The following is a 15,560-nucleotide window of genomic DNA, read 5'->3' as shown; positions in this document are numbered from 1 at the left end:
AGTAAGAACAAATTAAGCAAGCAACCAATTAAATTTGGCATTTTTTGCAAGCTAGAGACGACAACAACAATATACTCGGTGTAATCTCACAAGTGGGGTTTGGGAAGGATATAGGGTATGCAGACTTTACCTATACCTCATAGAGATAAAGAGGCTATCTGACCTCGACTCAAATAAAGCATTTCAAAGCAGTTTGAAAAAAAGACTATATAATTGAAAGTGGTATCAACAATTAAAGAAAGCGAAATGGAGAGCAGTATACAACATACAAAATAAAGAATGGTAATGAGTAATGACAATGCAATGATGCCATAACCGAAGGTCAAAAAAAACACAAGTGATAACTCTAATCTAAGAACAAAAAGTTGCGAGAATAGTCTTGACACTACTAGTAACGAAGTAGGTACAAGTATGACTCCCAAGCCTATACTGTAGGGAAGTGAGAGAGTTTAACATAAGTAGGAAGAGTAATTTTCAGAATAGTCATTCATGTTTTCACAATTAGCTATAAATATCATTTTTATTTTTTTAGAACAATAATATCATCCAATTATTTCTATTTTTCTCAAAAAATACTTAACACTTTAAAAATCTTATTCTATCCTACTTGGCATGTTGTTAAAATCTTTTATTTTCTTAATTATAAATTTATTTAATTCTTCAATCTCACTTCTTATAAACTACAAGAAAAATCTAAATTACGTAATATTTTATTTTGTTTAAAGAATTTACCGGTAATCTAATTCTCTACAAGTTTTTCAACCAAACTAATTTGATGAAAAACCTACAATTTTTTCTATAAAACAAAATTTGAAGGAGAAAATCTTAGAATTTATTTTGTCAAGCAAAATTCAATAGAAAAATCTTAAAGATAATTATCACCTGAAAACTTTAATTCTTATGTAGATCACAGTAATTCTGCCTCTCCGGAGTAGTGGTATGGACTGCGTACATTTTATCCTCCCCAGACTGTGGGAATACACTGAATTTATTGTTGTTGTTGTTGTATGTAGATTACCTGCAAAATTTTAAGCAAGACCTTTTTGATAAAAAGATGATTAAAAAATAAATTCTTCTTTCGGATTTTCCCCAAGTAAATTTCATAAACAAATCAAGTAAATCCGCAAAGTTAACGAAGGTAAAAACTTTATAAAATAGAAATTTGTTATTTTTAATTTCATTTTTTCATTTTATTTTTTATTTTTATTATACTATATTTTATCTTATTATATAAATAAACACAAATTTATATCTTTTCCTTGTACTAAACTCACAAAAAGCAAGCGATCTTTGGTTGGGTACTATTTCAAAGATTCATTTGTAATATTAGATTATTTTTTAATATTTTTTTAAAAAAAAAAATTGTTTCATGACTAAATAATTTTGTTTTCCTTCAAAATAGTACATTTAATACATATATGAAAATCTGAAAGCCATCATTATCATTTTTTTTTTACATTTTAAGAATCTTTAATATATAAATAAATAACAAAAAAAATAATTAAATTAGTGCCAATTTATATAAATAACTTGAGTTTTAAAAATATTATTATTAAGTGATTAAATAAATAAATTTTAAAAACTTTGAAAAGTACCAAATAAAATAATTCAATCCTTTAGTTTTATGTATACACTTGGACACATCAACTACTTCATTGATGAGTAATGTGCATTACATTATCATAGAAATTAGTTTCCTTTAAGTTGTGTGATTATATAATATTTTTATCATATGATGTAATTTTTCTCATATCGAATAAAGAATAACTACAATTTTTTTTATTTTTATAAGAAAGACAAAATAAATATAAAATTGGGAGAATACTCACAAAAAAACCCTGAAGTTTGACCGGATTACCAGTTGATCATATTGAACTTTGCGGAGGTCCTATTAGTCCCCCCTCCAGACTTTTTTTCGTATTTTAATGGCATATATCTGCCCACTTGGACCACTGCCTGTAGGGGTGGGTGGGCGTTCGGTCGGTTCGGTTTATCGATTTTCGGATTGACAAAAATGACATCCATAACCAAACCGGAATAAATTCGGTTTGGTTTGATTTTACAAATTTGGTTAGGTTATTTTGGATTTTTATTTCGGTTTGAAATATTAAAGTAGTTAGCCTCTCTTTTTCATAATTGAGCATTTAAAATTGATGGGTTTTTTTAGAAAAAATATTTTTTTCAAACTTGTTTTTCATTCCCAAATATAAATAACTATACATAACTCAACATGGATGAAACGAAATGAAATAATCATAAGCTTAACATAATACATAACGTCATTAATCATTACATATAATATAACCTTGCATAATAGTCCATTAAAAAGTCCAAAGTCACCAAAATAGTCCCTAAAATATTTCAGTCACTAAAACAATCCATAAACAGCCTGCGGCGTATGCGAATTTGCTGTTAAATGTTAATTGTGAATGTGAATTACTAAATATTATATATATATATATATATAATATTATATTACATTATATATAATATATATAATAAAATATATATTATTTATTTATTTATAAAATTTTGGTTTACGGTTTAACCGAATTTTTTTTTTAAATCGAACAGAAAAAACCAAAATTTTAAAATTACAAACCGAATATGATCCGAAAAATCAAAACCAAAATTTAATTTCGGTTTGGTTTTTCAATTTTTTCGGTTTAAACAAAAATATGCCCACCCCTAATTGTGTGTAAGTCACGGGCATTGAGTGTGTGAAAGTGTTAAAAAACGTTATAATTTTTTTTTTTGCCAAACAGCCCCTCAATTTTCTAGTTTTTAAAAGTTTTATATTTTTTATTTATTTTTTCATTCTTTTTCTTCTCGCTTCTCTCTTCTCTCTTCTCTTTTTTTTTTTTCTACCTTTTCTCTTCTCTCTTCTCTCTTCTCTTCAATAATGGAGTCTTCAACAATGGTTGCTCCATTGTTGAATTGAAATTGAACACAATTTCATCACACACATACACACTCAAATGGGTCATCTTCAACACACTCAATTCAATTACATCAATTTGATTCAATTTCAACGCACACACACACACCAAATGGGTTATCTTCAATTCCATCAAAATGATACAATTTAACCCACCATTGCCACCACCAACCAACCACCATTGCCTCTTGCAACCACTACCACCTCAGTCACCAGCTAAGGGGAAAAGTCAAAATGAAAATCCACCAAGAGAGAGGAAAAAATTATTCGTCGAAACTGGAAAGAAATTTGAATAATTCTTGAAGAAAGTTTTCAATTTGAAACTTTGAATAATTTCAAATTCAAATTTTATTCAAATGCAATTTCATACTTGAACTCAAATTTGAATTTTCAGTTTTTTGGAGTTCAACTTCCAGTTTTCAGTTTTTTGGAGTTCAATTTATTGGAGTTCAAATTCAAATTTTCAGTTTCCAGTATGAACAAATTTGAATAATTCTTGAAGAAAGTTTTCAATTTGAATTTGAAATTTGGGAAAAAAAATCTTAAAAAAATAGTATGAACTAAATAAATTTGGAGTCATAATGAATTTGTTGGCAGGGCAAAACAGAGCATTTCAAGATTGATTGAAGAACCTTTGATAGAACAAGATTTTGGTGAAAAAAATGATGAAAAGTGATAAAAATGGACTTGGAATTTGAAATTGACTCAATGGAATCATTTGAAATTTGATTTGTAGGAGGAATTTGAGTTGTGGAATCTTTAATATAGTTGTAATGGTGAAAAAAATATTGAAAACTGATAAATGAAAAAGAAAGAGCGTGTGTACTACACTTTCGACCATCAAAGCTGGGTATAATATTTTGGAAAAAAATTAATTCCACTTTAAAAAAGTCGGGGGTGGGGGGTGGGGGTGGGGGTGGGGGTGGGGGGAATTAATTCTACTTAAAAAAGTCTAGGTGGGTAATAGGACCCTCGCAAAGTTCAATATGCTCTACTAGTAATCTGGTCAAACTTCAGGTATTTTTGTGAGTATTCTCCTTATAAAATTTAAATTATACAATTAAATTGTTCTTCAATAATAAATATATCATGTATATTTATTTTTTAAAAAGAAATAAGACCAAATTTTAGTTAAATAAGTTTGATAAGTTAAATAGATCTATTTCTTATATCTTATGTATAAAAAAGAAATTTTAATGACATGTCATGCAAACTAGGAGAGAAGAAATGTTTTTGAAGTGTAAGTATTTTGAGGAAAATAGGGATAGTTAGGTGATATTCTTGTGATAAAACAAACAAAAGTGATATTTGTAGGCAATTATGAAAACATGGATGACTATCGATGGAAATTACTCTAACTATGAACTATCAACTAATCTTCTACCTAATTTGTGACTTCCGAGCCAGAAAAAGGATAGGCCAGAACACCCTTTAATTATCAAACTAATTAAAACGAACAAGTGGATCCATAATATCAATTTAGTTAAAAGGAGTCAAATTCTTCGAATAATAGTTTCCGAACGACTATTCAATCGTCTAAAAATTGCACACAATTATTTAACAATTATAATAATTGTTGGGACATCTTCTATAGTAATTGAGATAAAGGTAGAAATATAAAAAGTTTGGGATTGCTAAAAATATATTTCACTTTTGCCCATCTTTAAAACTTTAAGACTCCCACTTAGTTGACAAACTCATTTATCTCCTTTAATTGCTTCTCCACTCAAGTCCTCCTATGTGAGTTATGCCTTCAATAAGCACAAAAAAAATTATGTTATGTCTACTCACCAACTCCAATTTCGAATTAGAGTCTGTTTGGATAAAATTAAAATCTGATCAAATCAGCTTTTAATCTTTGTTTTAACTTTATTAGGTGCATGGTAAAATAAAAAAATATTTAAAAAAAACAAAAAGTGAGAAGTTGGACACAACCACTTTTTACTTTTTTTATTAAAATTCTTTTAAATTTGATCAAGATATTTACCTTTTTATTCCTTATATTTTCCTTCAATTTCGATAATACTTTAAATTTGTAGCTCTTAAATATATTATTTTTTCTTTTTGTCACTTCTCTCCGTCTCTTCCTTCCAGTTTCCTCTTCATCTTTCTCCTTTATTTTTGAATATATAGAATTAAAAATTGTATATAGTTCAACTTATTTATGATGTTAACAACTCTAAAATATTTAAGTCATTTTGACAACAAAAATATGCTTAACAACACTTATTTATCAAACACATCAACAACTGTTTTTTATTTTCAACACCTCTGTTCAAATACTTATCTGCTTAATTTTTAAACACTTATTTTTAACTTTTAAGCACAAAAGCTAAAAAATATTTTTTTTAATTCTATCTAAGGTGGGATAACTTATACCACCAAATATGTGGTATAACTTATCCCGGGACTATTATTAGTCCTGGGATAAGTTATCCCGAGTATTGTCAAACCAAACGATGTATTAAAAGTTTATCCCGGGACTATTATTTTATCCCGGGATAATTTGTCTTAATACCTCACACCAAATGATCCCTAAAGTACTTATGAAAAAACAGCATTGAATCCCACTTGTGGAAAGTCGTGAGGCATTAGACAAAAAATTGGCTGTATTTGAGAGAGACATGACATATAGAGGGTGTTTGGAGAGGATTAAAATCTGGCCAAACTAGATTTTAATCATTTTTTTTTAGCCTTTTTAGGTTTTTGGTAAAATTAAAAAGAGCTTAAAAAAAGTTAAAAGTGGATTAAAAAAAGCAAAATTTGAGAAGCTGGATACCCCCAGCTTTTTACATTTTAGATTAAAATTTTTTAGGTTTACCCAAAATATTTACCTTTTTATCCTTTATATTTTCTTCTAATTCCAATAATACCCTAAACTTTGTAGCCCTTATTGATTTTTCTTTCTGTGGCTTTTTTTCATCTTTTCCCTCCAGTTTTCTCTTAATCTTTCTCCTTTATTTTCAGAGAATCCAGCATTACATAAGAAAACACTCAAAAATTTTATTGTCAAATCGAGTGGTAAGTTTTTCTCTATCCGTTTATATAGAATCTCTGCATGTTATTTAAATTTTAAAAATTGATTCTTTTAAATAGTTTGTTTCATTCCAAAAAATTTTATGTTGTTTACAAGCTTGCAATATTACAATATAATACTATATTTATATAAAAAATATCTTAAAATTTTTATTTTTTAATATTTAAAAATAAAAAAATAACTTATATTTATAAATTGACCTGGCATAATCACTTTATGTTGAAAGTGTATTTAAATAGAAATTATTTTTGAAGTATTAGAATCAAAAATCATAAATAATTCACGTTATTATGTGTTAACAATTTTAAGGATATTTACGTCATTTTGACAATAAAAAAGTGATTGACAACACTTGTTTACCAAACACATCAACAATTTTTTTTCAATTTCAGCATTTCTATCCAAACACTTATCTGCTTAATTTAAAAACACTTATTTTAAGCTTTTAATCACTTAAGCTAAAAAGTAATTTTTTTTATCCTATCCAAACGGGCTCATAATGCAGAAATTTCAAGGGCCATAAGCCATGGCTCACGTACAGCTTTTGGCTATAGATGAACATTAGTTAGTATCAACCAACATTTTAATTTATAAGCAGATTAAAAATATAAATTTAATGAATTTTATCTTTTACTTATCACCAAATATAAAAATAAAAATATAAATATTTTCTTATATTTGGTAAGTAGGCGAGAAAATAATATTTCAAGCGTATTTTTATGTTAACAAGCAAAATACTATGGAGGCGGGATGAGATGAAGGGGGAGACAATAAATTTGAAATGACACTTATGCAACTTGTTTTTCCTACTTCAACGAGGGGAGTCATTTTACTTATTTTTAAGAAACTTGTTTTCGTAGAAAAAATATTTTTCTAAATATTTTAACCAACCAAACATAGAAAATTGAAAAACATTTTCTCAAAAATATTTTTCTCCATACCAAACACACTCTAGGTTCTTGTGTGTTTTGTTTAGAGGCTTATTTCATTATTTCTTAACTTTGTTTCATCATAATATTAGGATTTTTGCCCTTTTCTTACCAAATATAAGTTTCACTTGTTCTTGGAAGGAAAATAAAAGTAACCATAATTACCTTTATTTTTCCTAAAAGGAAAATATAATTCTTTTTTATATTTGGCTAGCCTATTTCTTATAGGAAAGGTTTTGGACTCTATAAATAAAGACGCCCTTCTCATACTATAACACAATAACATCCACAATGTAGTATTTTAAGAGTTTCATTTAGGGAAGATTTTCTCTCTCATTAGTTTTATGCTTTTTAATATTAGGTTTTATATGTAGGTCAATTGGCCAAACCACATTTAATAATATGTTTTTAGTATATTTTTGTGTCATTAGATTTATATTTCTATGGTTTGCAAATTTTAAGCTTCCGCATGACGCCCTCTCGATTTAGAACCCAACAAGTGATATCAGAGCTCATAGTTCAAAGATCAGATAGTTCGATTGAGGATAGTTTTAGGATAAAAGTTGCAAGGCCAAAGTCATCGACAGATACTCAAACTTGTTTCAAAAATTTACTTAAACCCCTCAACTATGACCTGTACCTATCAGACTCCTAGACCACCCGAATTTTGATCCAATTGGGCATTTTTTTTCCCCATCAGCTAAAAGTTCAAAGTGTGTGTTGCACACATGTGATGATGTGGCAAAACGAGCTAATTAAAAGCTGACACGTGGCATTATGGGTTCAATAATTATTAAAAATTAATTATAATTTTAAAAAAAAGTATAAAAATGGCATTGAGGAAATTATTAAAAAATACTTCTAAAATTATTTAAAAAATAAAAATAAAAAACTGATTATTAAAAAAATTATAAATTTTTTTAAAAAATAAAAATAAAAAATGTCATTGAGGATCTAAATTATTAAAAATTATTTTAAAAATAAAAATAAAAATTTGATTATTAAAAATAAATTATAAAATCTTTTAAAAAATGAAATAAAAAATGGCATTGAGGATCCAAATTATTAAAAAAAAATTATAAAATTATTTAAAAAATAAAAAATAAAAAACTGATTATTAAAAATAAATTATAAAATTTTTAAAAATAAAAATAAAAATAAAAAATTGCATTGAGGATCCAAATTAGTAAAAAGTAATTATAAACTTATTTAAAAAATAAAAATAAAAAACCGATTATTAAAAAGAAACTATAAAATTTTAAAAAAATTAAAAGTAAAAAAATTCTCTCACCATCTCCCAGCCCCCCCTCCCCCAGAGTTCATCTTCTTCCCCAGCCCCCACCCCCCGACGTTCCTCTTCTCCATTAAACTTTTCTGTGAACCTCAAACACACACACACACAAAAAAAAAAATTGTTTAAATCTACTTCAAGAATTCAAAAAGGGTCTAGAATAAAGCCATTACTGTGGCATCTGGAGTTTTAGTGCCGCTAGGTCCCGGAACATCTATAGCTTTCCCCTTACCTCTGACCTATGGTGCATCCTTGGTCTTTTGTCCTTGTTTGGTGTGCCATACTACCTTCTGTATCCCATGCCTCCCCTTAGGTTTGGCTGTGTTATCCTCTTTTGCCTGACATTTGTGACCTACATTCAAACACGTTGGGTAGTATAATGACACCCACTTATACTCAATTGGTTGACCAAATATTCTACCAGTATGGTCCTCCATCTTTATTTCCTAGGGAAAGTCCTTCGTTATATCCATATCTACCAGTACACGTGCATATGAGATAAGATCAGCATACAAAGGAACCCCTAGTCCACTTCCAATTCGGCTAAGAGACTGCATCCCCCAGCAATTAAGAGAGAGATTTGGGAATTTAACCCAAATTGGAATGGTTTGCAGAACTTTTTTACTGAGATCAAACTCAGGTTCCCATGCCTTAATAATGATGGGCTTATTATCCATCATATGCGGCCCTTCATACATAACCTTATCTCGGTCCTCCGCGCTCCCAAACTTCACCAAAAAATACCCATCATTATGATAGTATACCTTTGGTTTCGCTATGTAGTTCCAATTCATTTCTATGTATCTTTCCACTGCCGCAATCGTTGGGTCTGCACCTACCACATACAGAGTTAGTGCTAGCTTTCATTTATATATTTCAGATTCCACCTCAGCTTTGCATAGCTCCACAACTGTCTCCCCATTTTTATGGTTGGTGCCACAAATTCCAGAGTCATACCTTGAGCTGCTAGGCGATTTCTCTGAAATAGGTTCTTCTATTGTTTCTTTGATTCTATCACTGCGTCATTCGTACTTGATATCACCTCTACACATGAACTCCCACTAGGCTTCTCAAGGGTTTGCACTCCTTTATGCCAAGATTCAGCTTTGTTCATCATGCTCGTCTCCATTGCATCTGGGGTTTTATGCCTTGGTAGTTCTGTCCATTGTTCCGTCTTCTGTGTATCTCCCGTATTCTCCATAGTCCCCTTCATGTTCAGCTGTATCGTCTTACCGCCACTAGTATTCATGGTTTGATGTAATTTTTCAAGAAATAATGATACTAGTGGAGGGAAAAAAGTGAATTTTGTTAGAAATTTTCAAGAAATGAAAATAGTTATGGTAGATTAAGAAGAATTTGTTCATGTGAAGACGCGGGATTGGAGTGACGACGAAGACGCAGGGGTGGGGTAGGGTTGAAACGATAAAGACGCGGGGTGAGGTTGAAGACGTAGGGGGTGGGGTGCTGTGTAGAAGATGACATAGGGGGGTGGGGTGCTTTTTTTAAAAAAGAATTAAGAAATTATAATAATTAAAAATTATATTAATAAATAATTTAAATATAAAATTTTTAATTAATATTTTTTGGGCCCCCTCAGTGCCACTTAGCACATTTCAATTCGTAATTTAGTAAAAAAAAAAATTCTCACGCGCCTACAGCAAGTGCATTGCACGCGCAGTGCCATGTAGGCAAAAAATGCCCAATTAGATCAAAATTCGGGGGGGTTTAGGGGTCTGATAGGTACAGGTCATAGTTGAGGGGTCTAAGTGAATTTTCGAAACAAGTTTGAGTGTCTATCGATGACTTTGGCCAAGTCGCAACAAATTTGATGATAATAAAGATATATGTCCAAAAACTACATATGGAGACAATTGTCAATCATATTTTCAACTATACTGCTATCACATATTTGAAAATAAGGCTCACTTTTAACCCTGCAAAAGGGCTCCAATACTTTTAACCCGAAAATGGGCTCATATACTTTTAACTTAAAATCTCCATTTTAAAGTATGTCAAACAGCAGTGATATATAAATAATATGTGAAGAGCGAAGATTATGCACAAGAAGAAGGAGGATCACGATTATTTTGCAGAAAATCAAGCCAAAAAAGGGAGATTTATTAGGGTTTTTGTCCTTATTTTTTTACCAAATACTATAAGTTTTACTTCTTCTTGGAAGGAAAATAAAAGTAACCATAATTACTTTTATTTTTCCTAAAAGAAAAATATAATTCTTTTCCATATTTGACTAACCTATTTCTTATAGGAAATGTTTTGAAACTCTATAGATAGAAGACTCCTTCTCATACTCTCGGAACTCTATAAACCCGCTTCTCATACTCGCTCATTAGTTTTATGCTTTTTAATATTAGGTTTATGCTTTTTAATATTAGGTTTTATATGTAGGTCAATTGGCCAAACCACATTTAATAATATATTTTTAGTATATTTTTGTGTCATCTGATTTATCATCTCTATGGTTTACAAATTTTAAGCTTCCGCATGACGCGCCCTCTCGATTTAGAACCCAAAACATGGTCCATCGAAGTTTATTTGTTAAGAACAAATAATTCACTTTGGAAAGTGCTTCCAAGTAAGATATGCATACGGCTTGAAGCGTGCATGGATATTTCATCCCTAATAGTTTAATTATTTTGGAATACTTAATTATCTTTTGTTTAAAATACATGCTAGTCAAAATATTTAGACAGTAATTATTTTTATTTTCTGACATTTATTTTACAAAGTTGTTGCTGCTGTTAAAATTCTTTGTCGCACATGGAGCTCAATTGAATTAAGTATCAATCATAGCGTCAGTTCTTGATCAATAGAAAACAAAACATCCATCAGATTCCAAAATAAACTTTCAGCTGAAAACCAACCACTATCTTAGTTGGACATGTCTTTGTAATCTTATGGTTTGTTTCATTATATTGGAGAATACTGGCTTGTTTGGTATACATGATGTGATAACTGATAAGAGTCGTATCTCGCTCCGCTTTGTTATTTTACGTTAAATAAATTATGTAGTTAATATTGTGAAATCTATAATCTATAATCTATATTTATAATTTATATCTATAATCTATAATAATATATTAAAAGTGTGAAAACCTTAGAAAAGTGATTTGAACTTTTTGTCCTTCATTAAAAGTCTCCGCAATAGATAAAATCGTCTTTTCACCTTTTTCTTTAATTTATTATTTAATTATTTTTATAATATTAAGTCCTAAAATATATTGGATTAAAACGAAAATATATGGTAAACTTTTTACTATTAAATTAGGAGTCAGTAAAAACCTCAAATAAGTTGTCTGCATGTCGGTGACTAATTTTTCCAAAATCTTAATACCAACCGTAGAATGTTTTTTTGTTTTCCATCTACTGGCCACCTCCAACCATTGTCATACTAAGGATATATTTACAATCTTTCTGTCAGGTTTGTTTTTATTAAGTTATTAGTTTAATCGCACGTCCCTCGTTTGTGTGTCTTTGGTTGAAACTCAGATGCTGGCATGATCATAACTTAAACAGCCACCATCTTCTTCGATCTTGTACATTATCTTGTCAAATTTTGTTAGGTCTTTGTTTACTTTCATCATGGTTATTTTGTGTAAGTGGATGTTTTTTTTTTTTTTTTTTTTTTGCCTTTTGAGTCTGTTATAGTATAATTTTCTCCAAATAGGTACACTATGTATTCAATCGTAAAGATAATCAAGCAATATAGAGTTGAGTTGCCAGAATATTAACTTATCTATAATATATTAAAGATGAAATGGTTCGATGACCCTTATTCTATGTCCGTTTTGTAATATAGATACTCCTAATACTCCTACTTACATGTTTGTCATCTAAACCCTTAAACCCATTAAAAAATAACATTTTAAACCCTTTGACCGTTGACCTGACCTATGTGGTATTAAAATGGCTGACTAGGATGAGGCGTGTGCAGGCACGCGCTTAGGGTGCGAATGGGGGACAATTTTTGATTAATTTTATATTAAAATAATTAAAAAATAAAATAATATTAAACTTAAAAAAAATAGCCTTTTTTTCCCTCCATCATTTTTAAAAAACCCCCCTTCCCCAACCCCCTCCTCCGTCCAGCCACAACCCACCCTGCCCCTTAGCCCTACTCCCCCCGTCCAGCCACCCACACCCCGCCTCTTACCCCCATCCTACCCCCCTCCCCCGTCCAGCTACCCCCACCTCACCCTTCACCCCCGTCCCTCTGTCCAGCCATGACTGCCATGGCCATCACCATTAACGCCCCCCATCCCCACAACTCTCTTCGTCCCCCACCCCCACAACCATGGCTGCCATGGCTATCACCATCACCATGTAAATACATCTCTCTTCATCTGCTTTTTCTTCATCCTCATATGTGGCAGAAATCCCTGAAGAGGGTCTTTGCTGTGGTTTTTTTTTTTTTGGTCAAGGTCTTTGCTGTGGTTGATATTGTTGTTGTTGTTCATTGAAAAAAAATATTGTTGTTTTACTTTTTAAATTTTTTTTATTCACTTTCTCAATTTAAATTTTTCATTTTGTTTAGGATTAATTTTGTAACTTTTGCAAATTGTTAAAGATATTTAAATAAAAATTAAAAATTCATTATGTTTGTGTATGCGAATTTATAGTTAAAAATTTAAATTAATTGGAGAGAAATTTTAATTATTTGGAATAAATTTGATGTTTAATTAAATTTATTGTGTATGTGTATTAGAATTTATAGTTAAAAATTTAAATTAAAAATTTATTGTGTTTGTGTATTAGAATTTCTACAATTTATAAAAAGAATTTATTCAATTAAATTTATATTAATATTTAATTTTTTATATAGTATTTTAGAAATGACACAAACTTTAATGTAATACTTAAAAATGACGTGACGGCTAATGTGGCAGCTGACGTGAGCATTAGATTTAATGTAATACTCAAAAGTGACATGACAGCTGACGTGGGGCGGTTGTGTTACATACACCGTCAGAGGGGTTTAAAATTTTATTTTTTAATGGGTTCAAGGGTCTAGATGACAAACATGTAAGTAGGAGTATCTACATTACAAAACAGACATAGTACAAGGGTCCACCGAACCATTTTGCCTATATTAAACTTATCTATATCTATAATCTATAATCTATAATATATTAAAAGTGTGAAGACCCTTAGAAAAGTGATTTGAACTTCTTGCCCTTCATTAAAAGACTCTTTTTAGACAAAACTGTCTTTTTATTATTTATTTAAATGTATTATTTAATTATTTTTTATTATATTAACTAGACTTCCTAAAATATATGGGACTCCTAAAATATATAGTAGGATAATTAATTAATATTTTTCTTTCTACTTTTCACGTAGAAAAATAATCCTAAAATATGACTAATTTATTATTTAATTATTTTTATTATATTAACTAGACTTCCTAAAATATACGGGACTCCTAAAATATATGGTAGGAGAATTAATTAATATTTTCCTTTCTACTAGATTTTTTAAATATATGGTAGGAGAATTAATTAATATTTTTCTTTCTATTGTTTGATTAGAAAAATACTCCTAAATAGGACTCTATTAAGGAAATACTCTATAAATATTAATTGTCTTATCATTTTATTTTAATTTACAGATGTTAGATAAATGTGGGTCGGCTTTGAATTTTTTTTTAGGTAAATGTTAGGTTTAATTATATTATCGTAATATCTATATTAATTTGTTATTTTGTGGTAGTTTACAGTTCGTAGATGAATCTCAATCGGTTTTGAGAATTTTTTGTGTGTAAAATTTAAGTTTAATTATATTATTTTTATATCACTTTTATCGTATTATTTTGTTGAAATTTACAGGTGATAGATAAATGTTGGTTGACTTTGAGAAATTTTTTATGTAAAGGTTATGTTTAGTTGTATTATTTTGATATCTCTATTATTTTATTACTTTGTTATTGTTTACAGATGTTAGGTGAGTGTCGAACGACTTTGAGAAAATTTTTGTGTGTAAATATTAGATTTAATTGTGTTATTTTGATTTCTCTATCATTGTATTATTTTGTTACAATTTATAGATGGTAGATGAATGTCGATCATTTTGGTAAAGATTAGGTTTAATAAATAAATTCTCCATCTTTACATACTCAAAAGATATTAAATTTAATTATTATATTCATCTTTATTATTTAAACAAATATCCTATTTAGTGTAATATTTGAGCTCATTAAAGTGAGGTACCGCGCAAGGCGCGTACACCTAAACTAGTTTAATAATGAGTTCAAACTGAATTATGAATAATTAAATGAAGTTTTAATTCTGTATTTATAAATATGAACTTCAACAATAAGTTTAAACCAACTTATGAATAACAAAAATGAAGTTCAAACAATTTCAAAAAATAGTAAATAAATAAAGAAAGAGGTGAAGATAGAAGAATCAAGCACACAGAATTCACAGCATGTCCATAAGAAAATTATTTCCTTCAAGTATCCGAGGTTAAGGGAATATATCCTCCCACAATAGAATGATTCACTTCAGCAGAATAGTGGTACCTCAAATTTGTTAAACTTTGAAATCACTCAACCGTAGTAAATCACACAAGAAGAGTTTAAAAATGCAAGAAGAAGAAGAGTAAAAATTCAAAAAATTCATATGGAAAATCAGAGGATTCAATAGGTATATATAGCTGTCAATGTGTTGCTTTAGAAGAGAAGAAATGGTTCAGAAAGGTGCACTTTTTCATAAAGATGCAACTCTTAAAAAAAGTCACAACCCATTGAAAAGATCATAACCATCCAAAGTGAAAACGTGCCCAATCAAATTGCATCCTTTCTCTTGATTTTTTTTTTTGAAAAAGTACCTATTCATTTTTCATTCACATCTTTTAAAAAATTAATAATCCCTTACATGAAGGGAGAATGGCTATAATATAAAGAAATATACGAACAATTGTGTGATTTACAAGCAAAGACTAATTGCATATGGATAAGTAGGTTTTACTTTAAATTTTTTGTAGTAAACTTATATCGGATGCACTAGATCAATCGGTAGATGTGATATCTTTGAACCGTCAAAATTTGTTGTTCACATAGACAATACAAGTCACATAACTAGCCTTTTATCATGTATGATTTTCATAGTTTTGTTCATTTCATCCAAGAACATTGCCTGATTTCATGAGAGCTTGGAGAATCGGCCTTTATCATTATTCACCTTGAAGCGGCTTCCAGTTCACACTCACATAGGTGATTCCTAAATGTTTAATCCTATAGATAAATTATTTGGTTATACCTGCCAAACTTAAAAACTATGAAAAAGCTTCACCTTAAGCTTTATCCTTATTTTTTGAACATTGTCTTTATCATGAGAATGGGTTGAG

The sequence above is a fragment of the Capsicum annuum genome, chromosome 3, assembly GCF_002878395.1.
Source record: "Capsicum annuum cultivar UCD-10X-F1 chromosome 3, UCD10Xv1.1, whole genome shotgun sequence".
NCBI classification, from domain to species: domain Eukaryota; kingdom Viridiplantae; phylum Streptophyta; class Magnoliopsida; order Solanales; family Solanaceae; genus Capsicum; species Capsicum annuum.
This window is presented reverse-complemented; position numbering follows the sequence as displayed.